We start from the raw sequence: 25512 nt of genomic DNA on the forward strand, positions 1-25512 counted from the left end.
AGTAAGGATGAAGCCGTGGACCGGATACACCAATGTAAGAGAAAACAGAATTTATGCTTACCTGATAAATTTATTTCTCTTACGGTGTATCCGGTCCACGGCCCGCCCTGGTAATTAAGTCAGGTTCAATTTTTTTTTTGTAAAACTACAGTCACCACTGCACCCTATGGTTCTCCTTTTTCTCCTAACCGTCGGTCGAATGACTGGGGGGGGCGGAGCCTGAGGGGAGCTATATGGACAGCTCTGCTGTGTGCTCTCTTTGCCACTTCCTGTAGGGATTGAGAATATCCCACAAGTAAGGATGAAGCCGTGGACCGGATACACCGTAAGAGAAATAAATTTATCAGGTAAGCATAAATTCTGTTTTTAGATGGAGTTTAATTCATCAGTTGAAATGAAGTTGCGCTAGAACTTACTTTTTAATATAGATATGAAATTCTAATACAGTGTGTGCTCCGATTCAAAAGTCAATTGTTCTGTGAGCTAATGGTTTGAATTGTTCTCCTATCAGCGCTCTAGCTACAACAAAAGTGCCATATGGGGAAAACGCTGATTGAATAATTCAAACCTTTAGCTCACAGAAAAAAAAATATTTTTGAAGTGGCAGAAAGTGGGGTATTTGAATTTCATAGCTATATTAAAAAGTAAGTTATAGCGCAACTTCATTACAACTGATTAATTAAACTCCGTCTAAAATATCACTAAGATTACGGATCTGTTTTTATAAAGGGGAGAGTTTACCATCACTTTAAGTGGGACAATGCCGGCATAAGTATATATGTCACAATTATTTAATTAATGTAATGTATTTAAATGAGGTATGAGTTACTAGAGGTATACATCATGGTTCACCTTGTCAGGGTACAGGTGAATGACATACACTGTATATATATATATATATATATATATATATATATGTACTAACCTATATATATATAACAAGACAAAATAATTTGTTTATATATGAAGCCATATTTGTATCAAATATTACTATAAGGTTACAATTCTGATGACAGGTATTGACTTAAAACCCATGTAATTTGAATACACATCTCAAAGTTCAATGCAGACAAGATGTCCCAAAAACTTCAAAAGAGAACATTTGCTCACTAGCCAAGTACAAGCTTCAAAACATTCTTTACCTCACCACTTAATGAGATTAGATCTTTTCAAACAAAGATAAACATGGTACCTAGATCAGGATGCTACCTGTGATGAGGGGGACGCTGAGTCTGTAATCAGCAGTGGAAAGATGCTCAAAATCCCAGGGAAATGGTAATTAGCACAGGCCTGTTAATTGCCCCTGAACCTCAAATACACGTCTGTATTGCTAGTTAAACAGAAAATATATGTTGTATTGTAACTTTGAAATTCATTAAAAATACAACTTGTATAATATTAAATATGAACATTAAATCTGAGAGATTGTCTAATTGTCTAATATTAGATGGGTATTTGCTAAACTTGATAGGTGGCTATTTTAGTCGGTCTAGAATGTTTACCTGTGTCAGAATAATAACCTCTGTCTCTCTTTATTTTTCAGACATATAATAACAAGATGTCCTATGAATATGGGTCATAAACAAAATTCATGCATTCAAAATTTATTAGAAATATGAAATATACTGTATTCATGTTAAGATACAATACAATACGAGGATATGGAATGCTATGATTCCGTGAAGAAAAATAATTAACAGTATAAATTGCTTATTAATATGATTATTAAAAATATACTTATGTCTGGTCTTAAAATGATCAGAAAAAATGATACTGTGTGACCCATGTGTATTTGAACATGTAACTTATTAATGCTAGGAATTATAATGTATTGAATAATAACAATATAAGGAGATATTTGGAATGTAGCAGTGATTGATGGTGAGACTGTATTTGCTGGTTGTCTGCTGCCCCCTAGGGGATTAGAATGGCATGACAGCCAAATATATTAACTATTAGAATCCATACAGAGCCAATCAGGGAGACCTTTCCCAGATGACCAATGAGAGGGACAAGCATCCGTAGGGTGTGACCAAAAACAGATCACTGATGATTATATACAGAAAAGCTGAATGCAAGAGAGGACAGTCTTGAGGCTTTGGTCTGTTTACACTGGTCTGATTGATAACAGGCTGCCATACTTGGGACAATCAACTTTGAAAAAAAAGCTGAGACTAACTCTTGATCTATGCAATAACTTTTCTTCAAATGAGGTGATCTAAATATACTTGAAAAGATTGGAATACTAAGTTGGTTCATGTTGGTAATGTATGAATTCTATAATTTGATATTTTAAAGCAAATACATTCATTATTGCTAAAATCAAACTGCAGTTAGCAGATTAAAAATAACAATTCATATTTTAACCTTGTGTTTCATAGCCTGTGTATTTTAAAACTAATCCTTAGAGCTAAGTAATTTATTTTTGCAAATATATATATATATATATATATATATATATATATATATATATATATATTAGAATTTACTTTATTGATGCTAGGGAATTTACTTAATCTCAGATACTGTAACTTGGCATGGGAATTGACTGTTAGAGTATATTGTTCTATTGTTTGACTAAGCACTGTTAAAGTTAGTGAATCCTACCCTGGTATCTCATTGTGATATTTAAATGCAACTCTGTTTTGGGAGATAAGGTAAATAAATAATGTAACTTTGGTGATCTTTGCATAGTATATTATAAAAGTTTAAATGTGTATAGTTTGATTCAGGTCTGGCTTTCTACAAATATATTTCAATGTGTCTATAAATTTTAATTAATACAAAGAATTTAGGAATTTACATTAATTTTATTGTTCTGTATATGCATTTTATTGGGGGTTTATTTTTTTAATGAACAAAAGTTTTATTGAGTTTTACAGTGTATAATTTACATTTGACAAAGGATTCCATCTCGGCTAAATTTTAAGTCATTGAGCATGGCTACACATACCTCATATACAAAAGCACAAATCAAGCATAATATATTATTATCAGTAATAACCTCTCAAAACCCTGTGGAGGAGGAGACCCAGCCTGCAAGAAGACCCATGGTGCTCTATCTATCACTCCCCCCCTGCCCCAGGGGAGACTGGATACATCCCAAAGGGAGGGGAAGGGTAATGGGATGTGACCCACCCAGACAAGCTGGGCAGGAGCGGGAGAGGCAGGGGGGCACCCACTTCATAACGCTTTTGGTTTTAGTCAGGTGTTCTGAATCTTTGCTATCTATTTCTATTTCTAGCTTCGGAGTACATTATCCAAGGTTCCCATATCCTCAAAAATTGCTCCTTATTGTCTAGTATGTCTGCAGAAGCACTACTCATCTGATAGTAGAAATCAATCTTATTCCTGATTAACAAAAATGATGGCACCGATGTCTTCCAGTATCTAGCTATGTTTAGTTTAGTTATCGTACAGAAAAGTGCTATTAATTTATTAACTCTGGAATTCAGACCTGGTAGGGGTTCATGTAGCAGTGCCTGAGTAGGGGATAAATTAATTTGTCTTTCCAAAATTTCACTCAGAAGAGATGACGTTTGGGACCATATATTAATTACATGACAACAATGCCACCACATATGGGAGTATGTCCCTCTTTCATTGCAAACCCCGTAAACAATTTGTGTTAGCCTGAATCTTATGTATTCTGGAGGGGTGAAAGTACCATCGGAATGCCACTTTTATGACATTTTCTTTTAGATGGGCACATATCAAAAAAGAAGTATAACCTGCCTTGTTAACTGATCTACACATAGTGAACCAGCTTCTAACCTAGAAACCATATCCCAAGATCCCTTTTTCAGGATCTCTAGCCTCTTTAGTTTCTAGGTAGATAGACTTTCTCAGGCTTATTCTCACAATATTATTTACTTATACCCTTACACAAGTATATTAATACATACGGACACATTTGCTTACCATTATGGCTGAAAGCAACATTCTCACAGGAGTAGTAGATATAGACAGAAGAAAGCTAATAATGAGTACAGCACTTAAAGGTAACTCCACTGGAACAGATGAACCTTTGGAGGGGGATTTAACCAATATCTTTTCGGATTTAGAGAATAAGAAATACAAAGAAAGCAACCTTTGGTGGGACATAGAGTTCTTAGAACTCTATATCAATGAAAGAAAAGTTCCTAGGGGACTAAGGATGAAAAAGTACCCCTCTTTTGCATTAAACAATCAGGATTTTATGGATGAATGGAATAATAACTTAACTAATTGCTCCATTATCCTAATGAAACAACTGTTAAAACATAAAAGAGAAGAGAGGAACTCTTTATTAGTACAAATAGAGGAGATTGTAGAGTCATTGAAACCATTTGAACAGACAAAGAAATACGTAGATTACAAAACACAATTAGACACTACCATGCAACAATTAGATTCTACACTATCAGAAAGAAAAGTGAGCAAGCACCAAAGGGATGTAAAAGATTACGAATTAGACATCGTATATTCATGGCAAAAAGATAGACCAAATAGACAAAAGGGTCACTCCCTACACAATAACCACAAAAATAACATTAAAAATAAAAACAAAAACAAAAGAAAGGGCACCTTCAATCACACACCCAATGCCAAACGAGTCACATTTTCAAGTATTGACACAGACAACACAGAGGGATCACTGACTACAGAGGACACACAAGCACACACCTCCAATGAAGAAACAACTAGTCATGACATCCCAGAAGGTAGACCAAAGCTATCAACACTAGTACAAATACCTATCACTAGTAGCACACCAAAAAAGGATCTACCACTACGCTATCCAAGCAGAATAAAAAAGACAACACAAAAGAAATAGGATCAGTAATCAATTTGTCTAGCATCACTCTCACTAGTTCTCAAATCAGTTTGTTAAATAAAGGGTTATCCTTCGCACCTTCCACCAATTTTGATCTATTTTCCACTATACTGGACATTAATGCTTTGGTTAGAAAAATCACTTTATATAAACACTTTTCACTAATAAGTAACACCATTGACTCACAAGAGAATCACACACTATTAGAAGATACACCAAACAGAGAAGCACACTCTATAGGCCTAAAATTCACTGATCTATGTGATCTTAATACACTAACCTCATTACAAGCAATTACACTTAGAGAAGCTAGTACCTATGATTCTATCCCTAAATTCAAAACCTCTACATATACTAAATCACATTTTTACCCAGTACACAGTAGGAGTGAAGCAATAGAAACGTTTCAGAACCTAGTAGAATTAGAACTCACTGGCTTGCACTCCACCATAGAGACTGCATCCACAACAACCACTAATTTTACGAGCAAACAAAATTTATCTATTAGCGAACAACAAGCATTAAAGTCACTCAGCAATAACAATGATATAGTGGTCACCCCAGCAGACAAAGGTGGTGCAGTAGTGATCCTCAATACTCATGACTATAGAAGAGAAGTATACAGACAACTTAATGACAGAGAGACATACCATAAGCTTACTTATAACCCTACCAATAAGTACAAACAAGAACTCTACAACTTATTAGACTCTGCAGTAGAAGAGGGATTTTTAAATCAAAAAACAGCAGACCATTGCCTAGTGGAGTATCCCACCATTCCTACCTTTCGCATAGTACCGAAGATACATAAATCCCTAGTGGACACACCAGGTAGGCCCATTGTGGCCAGCAGAGGTTCACTATGCGAAAGGATAGGAAACTGGCTAGACAACATACTACAACCAATAGTCAAGTCCTTACCTGGATACATAAGAGACAGCACACATCTTATACAACAAATTCAGACCATCACATGGCAGCAAGACTACACCTGGCTATCAGTAGATGTATCAGCCCTGTACTCTAGCATCCCCCATGAGGAAGGTCTAAAAGCCCTCACACATATGCTAAAGAGACACACTAGTTATCCTGAAGAATTCATCACATTTCTTGAAGAACTCACAAGATTCCTTCTTACACACAACTACTTTGTCTTCGAGGGCCAGTACTACCTCCAAAAATGCGGCACAGCCATGGGAGCCAAATTCGCCCCCTCTTATGCAAACCTATATATGGGGTATTTCGAACATTTATACCTTTTTGGGGGTGGGCTGGCCCTCGAGGACAAAGTAGTAGTATATGGTAGATTTATAGACGATCTAATATTCATCTACAAGAAAAACACTGAACTTACTATTCAAGAAATCCTCGATTTCTTCAATAACAATACACTTAACCTGTCATTTACGCATCTAAATGATGATAAGATCATCAACTTTTTAGATCTCACACTAGAGCACAATGATGAAGGAAACATCATCACTAGCACATTTAGAAAACCCCTATCAAGAAACACTATACTTAGAGCTGACTCTTGTCATGCCCCACACATGCAAAAAGGCATTCCCAAGGGCCAAATATTTAAGATTACGGAGAAACTGCAGTACCCTCCAATTATATTTCAAACAAGCAGATGAACTCACTAATAGACTCACATCTAGAGGCTACAGAAAAAGTGTGTTACTCAAAATTAAATCCCAAGTAGCAAGGACAGATAGGGTCACACTACTCAACAACAATAACAAAAAAACTATAACAGGTACAATTAGTAGAAGCAACAATGAAAATTTCACAACCAAAGAAAATATCTGTTTTGTAACTAAATACAGCAATCAATTTTACATTATCAAAAATATCATTAAGAAATATCTACCAGTGCTCAATAGTGACATCACTTTGAGAAACAAATTACAGCAACATATAAGATTTGTAGCCAAAAAAGCACCAACCATACGTGATAAGATCACACACAAATTTCATAACAAAATTTCACCAACCACTAATTGGCTAAGTCCCTCCAAAGGCAATTACAGATGTGGCCATGTACCATGCAAAAGTTGCAAATATACTGAAAAATGCCTAACGTTCAGTTCCTCAGAGACACACAAAACATATCCAATAACTAATAGAATGGACTGCACGTCCACCCATGTAATATACCTAATCACATGTACACACTGCCAACAACAATACATAGGGATCACGACACATCCATTGAAGGACCGCATAAGAGAACACCTCTTATCAATAGAAGAGGAACTCCCTAGGACACCAGTGGCCAAACATTTTCACACACATGATAACAGACTTAGCCATTTTACATTTAAAGCCATAGAACATATATCAAATAATCCAATAGGGGGCGACAGAAACAAGATGCTGTCCAAAAGAGAAGTATATTGGATATTCATGTTACAAACTAGAACACCACAAGGCATGAATAAAAGATATGATGTCAATCTATATATAGAGTAAACAAGATATATTTCAGTAACATAGCATACAAAATTTATAGACAAGATCAATATTAACACACTATATATATATCACATCAGTCCTTAGGTTCTCCAATAACATGGATACAAATATTACTAAATCCTTCAATATCCATATTTACTATAGGGTTTAACCTGTTAGCTCCTATAGCATATACATAGGCCTTAAGGTTATTTCAATATAGTACACTACTCTCCCTCTCTCTTCCTCATTCCCACCAAAGGTTTGCTAAAATTGTCTATGCTTTACTAATTTAAGCATAACCCATCCCTCCCAAATTAAAAAAAAAAAAAAAAAATGACTCAAAGAAAGAATTAAAAAAGAATTTTTCATAAACTATGTCATGAGAAAATGTTTTTAACATAACCCATCCATTTGCCTTATATTTTTTTATCTTAGCACTGTTAAAACCATCTAGTTATGAACCAATGCCTTAACATAACCCAGTATTCTATCTTTAGGGTTAGATCCAAAAACACATTAGTAAATTAGGACTATTAGTTAGTCCTTTTTACAGTTTCATAACTAATTATGTGAAATATATTATATATAATATCACATCAGCCAGGGGCTCACACAGAACCCCCTAGCTAATAGAGTGCTAATTTTTAGATACTACCATAACGTCCTAAAAATGTTATTAATCATTTTAATGTATCATCATGATTTTTAATTGTTGCTGCTTTATAGAGAGTAAAATAAAATAATAGTTGTTATATATAACTATGACTTTGCAGACAGCCACATAATGCTTTCTCTTTGTTAGTGACCATGTAAGGTCCACTTTAACACAAATTGATAAAGTTTACTATGCCTTTGTGTAACTGCCTTAAAAAATACATACTTTAAAAAGAATGAAACACATGGCGGGACCTTATAGAGAGCAATACAATATATTCATTCTGTATGTGGTCATCTTGGCTTACCTTAATACAAGCAGTCAAAGTCTAAACATGTTTTTATACAACTGCCTTATTTCATAATTCAAAAAAATATAAAAAAAAGGGAAAATATTTGTACACAAATACACATATTTTCACTTACAGCTCTCTTTTAAATGCACTAAACTATCATCTCCACTAATCTTTATAACATCATAAAAGCATTGCAACAGCATCAAAGTTAACTATTGATAAATTAATTATTGGAAAATTGTTTGTTCAAGCATAATGCATTCATATTTCTGTATAGCATATTATCTGTTCAAGAATGTAATCTGCTGCTCAGGACCTCTAGGCCAGGTGTACACCATGTCATTAGAAAACCAAATTGTGTAGGTTTTCACACACCTTAAGGGTTAACATGACACCCTTTCTGATTGGTTACCTACACCTTTATAGAGACCCTGACCAGCAGAGACCATTATCTCTGATGAAGCGCATGTGCTCATGCGCGAAACGCGTAAGGTAGGAGCTTACCTGTGTCTGAAGATAAGCCTGCTCCTAATAAATACTTCATTTCATCTACCTTGAAGACTCTGCATTACTTTTTCCTCTTTCAAAAAAGAAGTGCCAGACCTAAGAGTGTCACACCACTTTTCTGCTGACCAGGTGAAATTTAATTCAGATTCCCATTTTATCATGAATGGTAATTTATTTAACTTAGGAGGTGTATTGAATTGAATATAAAGGGCGGAGATTGCTCCTCTAATTCTACTGGTGGCCAGGCACAACCTCTCTACATAAGAACTAGCAGACATCTTATCGTTACCTAGAACTTCAGCTACCCTGGCTCTCAACTGAAGGTAGTGAAACCAACTGGCAACCCCCGACCTTTTGAGTTCAGCATACTGATGGAAAGTTATAACCTTAGTCCCCTCAAGAGCATCTGCAATTCGATATAGTCCCTTGTTTGCCCATTTCTCCTGTGTATCTTGGTCATAACTAGTGGATAACGTTACCAGTGGGGTCGCTTTCGATCCCCTCTGAAGCAAGGGGTATTTGGTTGTCAAGGTGTCCCACATTATCAATGTATGTGCTATGGTGATAAAGGATCTCCAATTAGTGGGTCTATCTTTTTTTTAGACCATAAGAGTTTATAAATAGGGTATGTCTTCATCAAGTCTGATTCTATCTGTACCCATTGGATTTTATCTAAATGATTATGCCACAGGGTGGATTGTGCCATTCTAGCCGCATAATAATAGGATGTTAAATCCAGCAGCCCCATCCCTCCTCCCACCTTATGTCTACTAAGGGTTTGTTTGTTTACTCTAGATCTTTGGTATTTCCATATAAAAGCTATTATGTCTTTTTGTATTTTCTGTAGTGTTGAGGTGGGTACATTTATAGGTAATGACCGAAAAAGATATAGAATTTTAGGCAGAACTGTCATCTTGACCGAAGTCAATCTGCCATATAGGGAGATATTAAGCTTGTTCCATCTGGATAGTAAATTTTTAATGTGCGTGAACAAAGGTATGTAGTTTAGTTTATATAGATGATCCAGATTGCTTGGAATCTTAATGCCCAGGTATTTCATACCCCTGTCAGACCAAGTAAAGTCAAAATTCAGTGTTAAAAGTTTTTTAGTGTGTTCTGGAAGATGTACACTAATAGCCTCACACTTATCATTATTAATCTTGTAACCCGAGATATTGGCAAATTTGCCAATAGTCGAGTATATTAGGGGGAGAGAGATCATAGGTTTAGTGACAGATAGAATAACATCATCTGTGAACAGGCTGATCTTATGTTCCTGGTCTTGTATTTTAATGCCTGTAATATCTACGTTTTGCCTGATGCTGGCTGCTAATGGTTCGATGCATAGTGCAAATAGTAGTGGTGATAAAGGGCAGCCCTGCCTGGTTCCATTAAGAATTGTTATAGATGAAGACTTATACCCAGCTGTTTTAATAAAGGCAGAAGGGTTAGAATATATTGTAGAAATAGCCGCACAAAAATTTCCCGTAAAGCCCATATGTTTTAATACTAAGTCCAAATAGCTCCATCTTACATGGTCAAATGCCTTCTCTGCATCCAAGGAAAGAAACAGAGAAGGCACAGCCTGCTTGGATGAGTAATCTATGAGATCTATTACCTTCCGAAGGTTATCTGGAGCCTCCCTGTTTCGAATAAATCCCACCTGGTCCTGATGGACAAGTTTTGGGAGAATATCATTTAGCCTGACTGCCAGGATTTTGGTAAACAATTTAATGTCTAAGTTAATTAACGAGATAGGTCTGTAATTTTTACAAAGTTGCTTGCATTTTCCAGGTTTAGGCAATACTGATATACAAGCCTCTAGAAGTTCCTTAGGGATCTCTCCACCTTCTAACATATGGTTAAATATTGTAACTAAGATGTGGCTAATATCCTGCATAAGTGTTTTATAAAAAATACCCGAGTATCCATCAGGACCAGGTGCCTTTCCAATCTTTAGACTACGTATTGCTTGTTTCACTTCTTGAGTAGTTATGCGCGCGTTCAACTTATCTAAGTCTCCCTCCTCAATTTTAGGTAGTTTACAGGCCTGCAAAAAATTATTGGTATCTAAGGCTAAATCAAGTGGGTTACCTTGTGTCAGTATAGCGTATAGTTTTTGATAATATTGGGCAAAAGTATTCGCAATGATCTGCGGGTGATTAGAAACCTGTCCATTCGATGTTTGAATTTGTGGGACAGAAGTTATCCTAGATATTTCTTTTAATTTAAAAGCCAACATCTTGTCCGGTTTATTAGCTTGTATAAAATATTGAGCATCCACAAGTTTCAAGGATCTGGTTGCCTCGTTTGTCAGCAACTTATCTAGTGAATATTTTCTGTCTTTCAACAATCTGAGTGTCCTGTCATCATGTGTTAAATAATGTTGGGATTGCAGATTCTGTATCTCTTGTTTTAAGTGCTCAATCTGTGCTACATAATCCCTATTCTGCTTATTGGATTCTTTTATCAAGATGCCTTTAGTGCCCCCCATATATGCATAGGATTAGTCACTGAGTCATGGTTTGTCTCTAAAAAGTGTGCTATTTCTGTCTGAAAACTTTGTGTGAAAACTTTGTCTCTAAATAAAGTTGGATTTATTGTCCAGCTTCTGCCCCTGTAAGGGTCAATCAAGCCAGATATTCTTGTCAACACTATATTATGGTCCGACCATGTTGCAGGCAAAATATCCGAAGCCATTATAAAAGGAGTCATGATCTGGCTAAGTAGAATATAATCAATTCTAGAATACACATTGTGTAAACTAGAGTAAAATGAGTAATCTCTGGTTTTCGGGTTGATGTATCTCCAGCTGTCCACCAAATTATGATCTAATAGAAAGTCATACATGAGTTTTTTAGAGTTTTGGGAAGAAGGTTTGTGTGGGATTGATGATTTATCTAATTCTGAATTAAGTACCAAATTAAAATCTCCCCCTATGATTAGCCTTGATTTCTTCCAAGTAGTAAGCAATTTACCTATCTTAGACATAAAAAGGGCTTGAGACTCATTGGGAGCATATATGTTGCCAAGAATTACATGCGTGTCATGTATTCTGCCCTTAACAATAATAAATCTGCCCGACTTATCTATTATTACCTCATCCTCTTTGAAATATAGGTCTGAGTTGATTAAGATGGACACTCCGCATTTTTTATATTGGCATGTGGCATGGAATTGGGTGGAGAAACCTCTATCCCAATACTTCGGGTTTTCACTTTTGTAAAATGGGTTTCCTGTAATAAGATTATGTGGGCCTTCAGGGATTTATATGTGTCTAGAGCCTTACGTCTCTTAACATTTGAATGTAACCCTCTAACATTATGAGAGACTATATTTATAGACATTTCTTAGTCATGTGAAAGATGTTCTTATTACACATGTTGAAAGACTCACCAACTGCTGTACGGCTGGGTCTCCCTCCCCCGGCAAATACAGATCTATCAGCCACTTTTTTAAATGTACGTGAAGGCATAGGTTTACCTGCTTGTAGTGCACAAGTAGTCGAGGTGGAAAAACATTTGTCAATTAGTTCAAACAACAAGAAAACAAACAACAATGAACCAGTATTGGTCATAACTAGCAATAGGAATCCTGTAAAGTTAAAGAACAAAACATCATGAAAAATAATAAAGAACATGAAAAACAAAATGAACTTCAGACATATATCAGCACATTAGATACATGTCTCAGAAATGTCCAACATTTGAATCATTGGAACGACCCAAATACATGAGTGAATGAATGAATGAATGAATGAATGGTGGATCTCTTTCTGACTAATCCTTACTAACTATTTAAACATTGACACACAGGAGTTCTGAGTCAGATCTCATCAATTGTGACAAGATTCTTGAGTTAACCCCCATAAGAAAAATCCAATGAGGTCTCTGACTCCCCCGTTTGGGGACATGAAAGAATACTTATAAGTTGTCTCTTCGACTCAGGTTGGGCTTTCCGAATCATGATTTCTCCTTGGAGTTTTCCAATTTTTGAGAACTGGGGTTCAGGTACGTATCAGAGCTTTTCGCTGGTGTTTGGGCGATTGTGCTGGAGGAGGCGTTCCTCTACCGATGTGAAGTTTGTTCAAAATCGACTGTCCTTCCTCAACTGTGGCACAGGAAAAAGATGTTTTGTCTACTGTGAAGGACAATCAAAAAGGAAATCCCCATCTATATTTGATTTGGGCATTGGCTAGGGCTGCTACTATTGGTTTGAATTCTCTCCTTTTCCTCAAAGTAATAGGCGATAAATCAGCAAAAATTTGTATTTTGTGGCCTTCATAGGTGATTTCTTGAACTCCTCTGACAACTTGCATGATTCTATCTTTGATGTGATAATAATGGAGTTTTGTTATAACATCTCTGTGAGCTCCCAGAGTTGGAGGCTTGGTTAGAGCCCAATGTACTCTGTTCATAAGGAGAAATGATGTCTCCTCATCCAGCAATAACTGTTGGAATATCTGAGTTACAGTATCAGAGAGATTGTTATATTTTTCTGGTAAATTGCGTATGCGGATGTTGGATCTGCGCGATCTGTTTTCCAGATCCTCCAGATGATCTTCCAATTTCTGTATTTGAGCTTGTTGGGAGCTTACTGTGGCTTGTAGTTCCGGGATTTCTTCTACTATTTCATCAACTTTATCTTCTATAGCCGAAGTTCTTTCACCTATGTCTGCGATATCTTGCTTAAGTTCTGATAAGGCTGATCTCATTTCCTCATGAAACATTTGTTTTATTTGCTTTAAAAGGGCCTCGTTTGAGGTATTTGACTTGGGCGAAGATGGAGAGGGATCCGCTATATCTTCAACTGGTTCCATCTGTTGAGAGGAATCTAACATAGCTAGTTTCTTTTTCTGTTGTGATTTTGATAAACACTCTTTGACTGACTGCGTACGGCTTTTCATATTGGGGGCACTGTTAGGAATGATGTATTAATAGAGAGAAGAGGGAAACTAACAGAAAAACTGAAATTTATTCTGTATAGAACCTGCTTAGTGGTTTTGTAGCTTCTGTTGCATAGAACAATACCACTTTGTTGCCAATATAGCAGCCTCACAGCCCGAAATCTTTTTTAGAGATCCACCTATATTATTATCTACTCAGTCATGTCCGAAAGGTTCATCCATTAACTGTTTAGTCCCACATCCTGTCTTCCTCTGCAGAAACTTGCAATAGTGGGCAAAGTATCTGGACTGATGGAGAGGGTCTGGATAGGGTATTGTGTGTCAGGGCCAGCTAAATATACCTCTCCTGTATTCCTTGTTGCCCAAAGGCCTTTAGGCTAGAAGATGAGAGATCAGCGAGTGGAAATAGCCCCTGTAAGTACTGTATTACCCTATCTGTGGACCATCTATTAGATGATCGTCATGTAGGATGGGAATTATACTTCACTGTAGTCCAAAATATGAGCAGTTGCAAAAATAAAAATAAAGCACTCAACTCCCCAGGGAAGCTGTCCTCACAGGACCATCACGGAGAGGGAATCTTGGATATTACCCACCAGTACTGGGACTGGCAGGAAAGGGGTGGGGAGAGAGTGCTAGTGTCTGCTGTAGATATTTCTCCAAAACTGTTAATCAGTAATAGCCAAACAAAGTAGTTTCTGACCGCCTCAACTCTCCAGGACTGATTAATTCAGTGTCTCTCCTTATAGTCTCTAGATGTGTCTGCCTGATAAAGTTGGGGAGCAAAGTTGCAAATACTCTTTAAATGAAAGCCTGAGTGGGGGATGGTAGCTGTGATATTATTGTGCTGCAGCATGGAGATGCACCTAGTTCAAAAGTCTTTCTCTACACTTGTAATTAGGATGCTGTGCTGTTATTAATGGCTCTTGCTGCACTAAACCTCTCTGACCCCCTCAATATATAATGTGCCAACCCCACCTTTTCCCCTCCATAAAAAATGCAAAAGGAGAGAAAAGTGGTAATGAAGAAAAAAAAGTGTCTTTAAAATGGCGTTTGACGCCTAAATCACAATGAGCTTTTTCTCTGTTTCAATTAAGCAGATCTTCCTGTAATGGAAGGCCCACCTTGGGACACCTCTCCAGTTATTAAAGAGTTATGATGCAGGGTCTTGAATGTCTCTCCCCTACCCAGTTTCGGCCGAAAATGTGGATAGGCCCAGGGCCCTTTCTCTGCTTTATAAAGTGCCCCTTTCTCGTAGCTATGATGTCAATTAGCCCCACTAGTGCTTGACCGCATCTGTTACACTGACCTTAGGTAGTTTGGTGATCTTTAAAGAACTTTTCGTGAGGCCTTTCGATCCGGTGCAGGCCGAAGCCGGGGAGTTTCCTGGTTTTGTTCTGGTTCTCAAAACCGGATTGAGTTCCGTTTTTCCCAATCTTAAAAACAGCTCCTTGTATTGATAATCCTCTGCTTGGGGATGTTGCTCCTAATCCTTTTATGGCTTTATTAGGTCTCAAAAAGCACTTTTTATCAGTTCAATGGAGTATATATCACAGAGCTCTCCACAAGTGCTGCTGCTTCATTAGCTGGCTAGCTCCTCCCCATTAGGGGTTTATTTTAAAGGGTAATTATTAAATATATTGTATTATAACCCGGCCATATACTGACATATTATTTGGAGGCACTGCTTTAGATATTATAAATATTTATCACATTGATATGATATATTTGTAGTTAATATAAATTATTATTGAAACAAAAATATATACATTTTTTTGAAAAATTTAAATATGAATTTTTCATATTTCAAAATTAATATTAATATTTTTAAAAATATAATTTTCTTTTCTCTTATTGGTCAAAATTGTATTAGCGTTTTAATTTAACTAAATACTAAGCCGATATAATAATGTCTGTAACCAGAAGTGAATAATTTAATTCTGTACATAGCGTTGAAATTTGTTCCCCGAAATTATCCCTTACTCCAGGAGATGTGCTTAAGATGGACATTATAGGCCACATTAAAAAGAGGTGTAATATTGCGGGTGATTTAAATGATTATATGGATATGCTTGAAATTAAAGCTAAAAAAATTGCTATTGATAATGGAAGGTTGAATGAAAAGGGTGAATTATTCCAAGAATTATTAAAAATTAATCAATGCGAAAATCTCAAAAAACGCGACGAGCTAATACTAAAGTCTTGGCCCCTTGTAATATGCATTATTGACGAAATGTTGCTATACCTCATAGAGAAGGAATTTTAAATACAGGGGCTAGAAGATAGTATTCGGTCCTCACGCAGAGAATTTAAATATAGCCAAAAATAAAATTGATGAGTTTGCCCAAGACATAGCCACCTTAGATAAGCACAACCTAAATTTACTAGCTAAAATACAAGAGTTAAATTAACAACTCGCACAAAGCCAGAGAGAATTAAGTGGTTTAAAAAGGTTGCATCGTCATAATGAAAACCCCTCTTTTAGCAGTGAGGATAATACAGAAAATTCTGAATCTCTTAAAGAATACATCAGAATTGAAATGCAGAAATTTAGGGAAGAATTTAAACAGAGGACCCCTATTAGGTCAGAAATAAACACCCCAAATAGACAGTCACCTCATGTTTTAAATTCAGAGAACTGCTACACTTCAGAGGGGGAGGATAGTGATTATAGTGAGTCAGAGGGCAGAGCTAGCTACCCGAATAGCCCACGTAGTACTAATGTACGTAGGGGGTCTCTCCATAATAAAAGGGAAGATAGGGAATGTTTCAGCCCCAAAAATAAAGCTCCTAGGAAAGCCAGATATATGTCTAATGAGGTATATGACACCCCTACAAATAATTACCTTCTTAAAGGATGCTGTACCAAAGTTTTCCAACAAGGGGACCAACTCTATAATTGACCACTTAGAGACCTTTGAAAATGCTTTATCTATAATGAATGTTACAAGTGAGCAGTCAAAAATTGAATTTCTGCCCTGGGTATTTGAAGGTAAATATCACAAATTCTTTGCTTCACTAAAGGATATGAATATTCACTCCTGGAATGAGACAAAACGACAGTGCAGAAAAGAATTCGGGCAATATTGCACTAAAACTGCTGCGAAAATAGCAGTATATGGTTTAAAATGTAGTGCAAATCAAAGCCCTAAAGAATTCCTTTCTGTACTGAAAAATGTGTACAGTATGGCTGAAAATTATCCCATATTTGAATGCCCAGAATTTGTGAATTTATTTTTCGAAGCATCAAAGTTAATTTAGCTAGAGATTTTGATGAGCACTGCTCATTGGATTGGCTGATCAAAGAGAGTACAAAGATATACTCTATTCAGCAGTCCGGTTAACAGGGGGTTAAAAGGGAATCAAAACCCAGTCCCAAAATTGTGGCAGAAACTAGGGTTTCACCTAGCCCACTCAATTTGGAGTCTAAAAAGAAAACCTATGCGGAGGTGGCCTGAGAAAACAGGCCATCCCCACAAAGTTTTAACTCTGCCCCTCCCCCAACATGGGCTGAGGCGCAGAGAGATTATACCAAAATAATTATTCCCAAAGAGATGAACGCCCACAAAATAATTTGTATCCCCATAAAAATAAATACCAAAAGTGCCGAAAATACTCTCAGGGTAACCAGGCACCCCAAGTAAATAGTGTTCCCCAAAATATTAATGCTGAACAAGTTGAACCCCAAAGACAACCACCTCAAAATAGGGGAAATAGGTATGATTCTGAGGGATCCCAAGGATCCAGGAATCAATACCCTGGGACATCAAAAAATCTGTCCATGGGTAATGATAGCTTGTTCATTCAAGTGGGCCAACTCAGCACACATGTTAGTCAATTATGTACACTGTTTACTAATATGAATCAAGCTTTTTCGTCTCAGCAACCTAACAATCCTTTTTTAGGGGTACAGCCAGTGGCCAGCAGTGGGCCACAGGCACAGTCATAAACACTGCAGTATTGCCTGAAAGAGAGGGGAGAGATATACCAAGTGAAATGATAAATGTCAATAATGGTACTAATCATATTCTCTCCCTACAGACCAGAAACGGGCGATTTAGCTGTGATGATGAGCAACCTCGGCCCGAAAGCTCTAACCAATCTCTTCCTTTGCAGCATTCTCTTAACCTTATTTCCACAGATGCAGTACACAGGAACCCAATCAGCCCTATTATAGAGGACATGAATGGTAAGAATGAAGTTTCTTCTGCATCAGGTAACATGGTGGATTCAGGTAACACGTGGCGAAGCCCACAAATATGTAACTATGCCAATTTTATGAGTGAAATGGTAGAAACTGCAGGGAGATAATATGTATTAGCTAAGCTGCAGGATTCAGTCTCCAACCCTATCATGGGATTAATTGATACTGAGTCTCAGGCAACTATTTTATCCCACAGGTACTACACACAGCTAAATGAGCTAACATCCCTCAAACCTAAAATAAAAGAATTTGACGGTTCACTAATAGGTGATGGGGGTGACTCTCTAAAAGTCTATGGTACTGCATGGTTAAAATTGAGGCTGGGGAACAGGGTCATAAGACACCCTGTCATTATAGTGGATCTGCCAACTGATTGTTTAATCATTGGTAGTGATCTCCTGAAGCGATTAAGCACCATAATTGATTGCATAAATAATGTAATTTGGTCACAAGTAAAAAGGCCTATTAATTATGAGCAATCTGGTATATCTCGCACCCGACATAACTGTCACGTGGTGGAAGAGAAGCCAGATGCTGTGGAGATTCATTTCAGGAATAACTCTATAACTGAAATCACTATCCTACAAATAGATGATCAGACTCCTTTAAGTGGTTCGGATGGTAATACTTTTAAAATTTTGCCTGGAAAGATAGCGAATATTTCCTTAGAAGGCGACATATTAACCATATCTCTCCACAGGGGGGATGCTAAAATCCCTAAGGGGGGAGGCCACGCTCAATACCTCGCTGAAATATAGATAGACAAAGAGGATCTATTTATCCCTATGCAAGTGCATGACCTTGGGAAAACCAAGTATGCTAAATTAAACTTAAAACAGGAAGCTATCTATATAAGTGAAGGCTTATTAGCGCAGATAGCTGAACCTAAGGTGATTAAATATCTTTCTCCCCAAGACCACTGTCTCCACGGCCTGGATGACAGGTTTGAGAGCTATAACATCACAGCTAAGTGCTTATTATCTATATCTATAGGTAATAAATCAGCAAAACACCTGTTTTTAGTTTTAAATACTCCCCATAATCAAATATACGTTGGTAATGACCTCTTACATAGATATGTCATACAAAAAGATTTGATTAACTCTTGCCTCTGGAGCAGGTTAAAGGGGGACCCTGAAGTATTTCAGGATGAAAATGCAGCCCTGAAATCAAACCAGCAATTGCCATATGCTGTGAATATGCAGGTGTCTAACGATGTTATAATCCCTGCTGGGGCTGATAGATTCCTCTTACCCTTACAGGTAAAGAGAGGTCAGAAATTAAAAACTTCAGAAACACTGATTTGCCTTTCCCATAGAATGCAAAATCTGGGTATAACAATGAGCCATACTCCTATGGTAAATATTGGAACTATTCCAATACATCTTATTGTGCATAACATGACCCCACGGGATATGACCTTATCCAAGGGAACTACCATAGGATATGCGCTGGAATCCACTTATTACACTTTTGGATTCCAGAATAATATAATTGGACTAATACCTGAAGGATACTTAACTGAAGAACAATTAATAGAACAATCTTTTGCGTCTATGCCAGAGGCACTATTTACAATTCAGTCTATTTATCCCTTCAGCTCAGAGGAAGGCATCTGTAAAATTGAAGAAGCCTCCCTGGTATTTGATCAGCCTTTCAAACAGCAAGAGTACCCCAATACCTAGAGTAGCAGGGGAATGTAAATTATAATCAAGGGGACCTCACCTCTAGTTTGGAAGAAGACTATGAAATAGGACAGCCTGAAATTTTTCCAGGATTTCAGCAAATAGTCGAAGAGCAAATATCTTTAGCTAATGGCTTTTCCAGTGATGATGAACGCCAAGAGCTACGAGAACTCCTGATGGAGTACAAGGATATTTTTGCTAGGGATTCTTATGACTTTGGGACTACAGACTTGCACATTGCAAGAATCCAAACAGAGCCCAATGCACCACTTGTCTTTTTTAAACAATACAGACTTCCTTTAGCATCATATGATTCTCTTGCAGAAATCATAAGGAACCTGTAAGAAAGGGGTATTATCAGACAGGTGCACAGCTCTTATAACAATCCTATTCTAGGTGTGCTTAAGCCCAATGGACAATGGCGTTTGTGTGCTGACTTAAGACAGCTAAACAAACAAGTGTACATGTCTGGCGGGCCTTTGCCATATATTGACCAGTGCCTAGCGCAGATGCAGGGATCCAAAATATTCACTGCAATTGATTGTGCACAGGAATATTGGACCATAAAGGTATATGAGGAAGACCAGTATAAGCTGGCATTCTCATTCCAAATGTCCAGTATGCTTTCAAGAGACTTCCATTTGGATATATAAATTCTGGACATGAATTTGCTGTATTCATGCATAAGGCTATGCCTGATGCACTGGAAAGGGGGACCTTATCTTATGTTGATGATGTTTTAATCAAAAGCATAGACTTTGAAAAACACATTGCAGAGCTTAAACACGTCCTCAGACAACTTAAAAGGGCAGGTATCAAATTATCCCTACAAAAAGTTCAATGGTGCCACACTCGTTTAAACTTCTTAGGACATGACGTTACTTCTGAAGGGCTAAATCCTCAGAAGAAAAAGGTGGAAGCTATAGTAAATTCTAAAAACCCAACTAACTTAAGGGAATTGAGATCATTCCTGGGTATGACAAATTATTCTTGCAAATTCATTGATAATTATGCAGAATTAGCTAAAGCACTACTACTTCTTCTAAAGAAGAATGTGAAATGGCACTGGAGTGAGACTCAAGAGACAGCCATCAAAGAGCTGAAGAGAAAACTCACTCAAGCACCTTGCTTAGTGTACCCTGAAGGTGGTAAAACTTTCTACTTAGAAACAGGTTACACAGATATACGCATGAGTGCTGTTTTATACCAAAAGCATGATAATTTAAGTAAAGTCATTGCTTATGCAAGCAAAACTCTATCCCCAGTAGAAATAAAATTTAGCAATTGCGAAAAAGCCCTCTTATCTACTGTATGGGCTCTACAAAATCTCCGCAGCTATATACAGGGCAAGAAAATTATTGTAGAAACGGCCCACCAGCCTTTGCTATATTTGCAAAGTGAGAGAATAAGAGATGGGAATTTGTCTAATAGCCGTATAACAGCGTGGGCTCTTTCCTTACAAGGCTGGCCTTTAGAAATTTGCTACAAGCAGAATAAAAAGAATCCAGTCACACAAGGACTTGCTGAGCTCCCCGACTATACTGCTAGGGATCCTGGGGAAGAATTATCAGAAGATGATTTCCTGGAGGAACAATTGCTTTCCCAGTATAAGATATACAATGAGGACCATTGTCAAACATTACCTTGGGTATATGTTGATAGTTGTTCTTACCATGCCACTATTGAAAACGAGCACAGATTAGTCGCTGTCATTGGTGTAACTTGGTCAAGTGGATTCCCAAATATTTCTGTAGGTTTCAACATTGGACCAAGATCCAGTCAAGTAGCAGAACTAACTTCTGTTCTAAAAAACATTGAAATGGCTAGTGAACAAGGTATTCAGGAATTTGTGATCATTACTGACTCAAATTATGTGCGTGACAGTTTTGTTGAATACTTGCTAACTTGGAAAAGGAATGGCATGCAGAAAAGTAACAACAAACCAGTCAAGCATGGCAAGTTGTTCTGCGAGATTGATAACCTAGTGATAACCAATGGGATAACCAATGGGTTAACCATACACTGGAAGAAGACCAAGGGTCATTCCAGGGTTCTTGGTCCTGATAAGGACGGCAATGATCTTGCAGATTCATTAGCCAAACAAGGAGCTCTAACTAGAGAACTCCTTAATATCGACCACATAATGGGTGAAATTCAGGTAGAAGCCATTACCAGAAACCAGGCTAAACAACAGAGTGAGTCTAACCTGGTACAATGGAGTCAGGATTCTCCTATTGAGGACCTGATCACTAGTCAAAAAGAAGACCCCATAGTAGGCATCTTCTATAAACACATAGAAGATCCTGAAAGCAACCCCATCTCAAAAGATGATTGTATTGGCAAATAATCTTAATGAAGTCCAGATCACAATTTAAATTACAGGATGGTTTATTAATTAGAACATCCAAAACTGGCATCCAGCAATGGGTAGTACCCACCAAGTTCAGAGGTCTCATGCTTCAACATGCCCATGATGCTCCCACATCTGGTCATCGTGGGGCCAAATTAACTTATAAGATATTGCGTGATTACGCCTTTTGGCCACACATGTTGAAAGATGTTCAAAATTACTGTCAAGGTTGTTTAATCTGTCCACAGTTCCAACCCACTGCACCAACGCATAGAGTGCCTTTGCAGAAAAGGGGGATGGTAATGCCATGGTCGGATATACAAATTGATTTTATTGGTCCAGTAACTAGGTCATCAAGAGGTAACAAATACATGTTAACAGTGACATGCCTGTTCACTAAATGGGTAGAGTGCATCAGTGCACCTAACAATAGTGCTGAAACATGCGCAGCATTGCTCATCAACCACGTATTTTCCAGATTTGGTTTACCCCAGCGAATCGAATCTGATCGGGGGACCCACTTCACTAGCGAAGTGATGACCAAAATGTTAAAAATACTAGGGGTCAAAAGAAAGGTCCAAATTGCATATAGAGCTGCCTCAAGTGGTGGTGTAGAGCATTACAACCAATCCATTGTGAAAATCCTCAAAACGTTTGTGAGTGAAACAGGTAAAGACTGGGATGTAAAACTACCTCTAGTCCTAATGGCATTAAGAGCAACTCCAAGTAGTGCTACCAAGATGTCACCTTTTGAATTGATGACTGGTAGAAGGATGGTTCTACCTCAGCATCTACTGTACCGTACATCAGACCAGAACTTGATAAACACCACCAATACACATCAATATGTGGAGAAACTAAGAAAGTACCTGCAATATGCCTTTGCATTTGCTCAAAGAAACTTAGAGAAGGCAGCAACTGCCACTAAAACCTATTATGATCTCAAAACGTCCAAAAAGGAATATGAAATAAATTATAAAGTTTATCTTTATAACTTTGGGAGAGATCAGGTTAAGGAGAAGAAATTTCTTCCATCATGGAAGGGTCCTTTTGTCGTTACTGACAAAATATCTCCAGTCGCCTATAAAATTAGGATCCCTAAAAATGATACTTTTATGGATAAATGGGTCCATATTAATCAGTTGTGAGCATGCCATACTAGGTCCCAACTACAAGTCATAGAGGGAGAATTAAATACATTAGACATATTGTAATTTAAAGATGCCTAGCTAATGAGAATAAGGGCTCAAAAATAATGGACTCTCCTCATAGAAGACTGTCTATGATGGATACCATCAATACAGAAAGCCGCAACTGCCACTAAGACCTATTATGATCTCAAAACGTCCAAAAAGGAATATGAAATAAATTATAAAGTTTATTTTTATAACTTTGGGAGAGATCAGGTTAAGGAGAAGAAATTTCTTCCATCATGGAAGGGTCCATTTGCCAAAATATCTCCAGTCTCCTATAAAATTAGGATCCCTAAAAATGATACTTTTATGGATAAATGGGTCCATATTAATCAGTTGTGTGCCATCCTAGGTCCCAACTAAAAATCATAGAGGGAGAATGAAATATAATATCCCCAAATACATTAGACATATTGTAGTTTAAAGATGCCTAGCTAATGAGAATAAGGGCTCAAAAATAATGGACTCTCCTCATAGAAGACTGTCTATGATGGATACCGTCAATACACTCACCAAGTACCACTGACTTTAAGCCGATCCAAATACATGTGTCTTACATCTATTTGGATTGGAAGGGGGAATTATGTCAGGGTACAGGTGAATGACATATATATATATATATATATATATATATATATATATATATATATATATATATATATATACTAAACTCTCTCTCTCTCTCTCTATATATATATATATATATATATAATAAGACAAAATAATTTTTTTATATATGCAGCCATATTTTTAGCAAATATTACTATACGGTTACAATTCTGATGTCAGGAATTGACGTAAAACCCATGTAATTTGATTATATATATATATATATATATATATATATAATATAACCCTTTCTAGTCAACTAACTTGTTATATACCTAATATTTTTGTGAATAATTTTTATCAGAAAATGTATATATGTGTAACATTTTATTTTAATTTATTTATGTTGTGTTTTAGTGCACATTTTTTTTTTAACCCTCACGCTTTACGCTAGGTCCTCACTTGTGCTGATCCGATAAGCACATCCCTTTACTTTCAACTTGTAATATGTGTGCACATTAGCATGGTCGGTTTATTAAACAGCGGGTGCTGCATTGAAGAATAATTGTTTCAGGTTCACCTGAAATGGAAGTTAAAAAGCAGCGGTCATGATTGGGATGATTGACAGTCGCTGCTAGCGGCCGATTAGCAGCCAGTGAGCAGGGGGCGGCATTGCACAAGGATTTCACCAGAAATGCTTGTGCAATGTTAAATACACTGTCGCATTTAGCGAGGTCAAGCGGACATGATTTGCTACAGAGAATCATGTCCGCTCGACCATTGCTTAATCTATCCCTTGGTATCCATTGTTGAAAAATAAAATGCACATATCCTACACTAGTGAAAGCTAGCTGGTGATTGGTGCTTGCACACATGTATCTCTTGTGATTGGCTAACTAGATGTGTTCCTCTAGCTGCTAGTAGTGCAACGCTGTTCTTTCAGCAAAAGATAACAAACAAATGAAGCAAATTTGATAATAGAAGTAGATTGGGAAGATGTTTAAAATTATATGTTCTATCTGAATCATGAAAGAAAATTTTGGAGTTTCCTGTTCCTTTAAATATTTGAGCATTCTGATTTACCTTTAGAAACAACAGCTCAATTATTCAAAATACAATACCGAATTATGTAAATGGCTGCATTACTTCCAAACTTAATTGAAAGAAAGCGAAAATTAAAAAAAGTTTAAAACCTCATAAACCAAATCTCAAATGTTTTACCTAGGGTAGATGCGGAAATATATGTTTTTTTTTAATTATTTAAATCAGATTTTTTAATTGAAATCCGTTTTTTTAAATTTAAATATGTTTTTTATATTTAAATGTGTTTTTTTTAAATTAAACACTTTTTAAGGAAAAATCTAAATATAGCTTATATTTAAGATACATTATAAGTTTATTCATTCTGAAATATTGATTAGTTTTTAATTATATAGCAATATGCTGTATCTTCATTGCTGTAATGTTAAAAAAAAAATGTTGATATATTAATTCCATTAATTCATTTACAATGTCATGCTCTCCCAGAGGTTTCTGTCAGATTATATCGTGCATTTTTCTATCTTGAAGATACTATCACATATTGGGCTATATTACATGTAGAGCGCTAATTTATTGCGCACCCGGAAAGGGGCAAAGTTGCACGTTTGCGGGGCTGCGATTAATAACCAGCCATCACAAGTGGCTGATTATTGCTAACGCAAGCTCTCGGTAGCAATTAGCGTTTATAAAATTAACCAGAGGTCAGAGCTCTAGTTAATTTTCTAAAAGTCCCCCAATTAGCCCCGAATTTCAATATAGTAATCTTTATTAAAAAATAAAAATGGTAGCATCTTTATTTTTTAATAAAGTAACTACAAAAAGCAGTTATAAGGGGCTAAAAGTGGCGGCTG

Source organism: Bombina bombina, chromosome 2 (assembly GCF_027579735.1).
Source record: "Bombina bombina isolate aBomBom1 chromosome 2, aBomBom1.pri, whole genome shotgun sequence".
Lineage (NCBI taxonomy): Eukaryota > Metazoa > Chordata > Amphibia > Anura > Bombinatoridae > Bombina > Bombina bombina.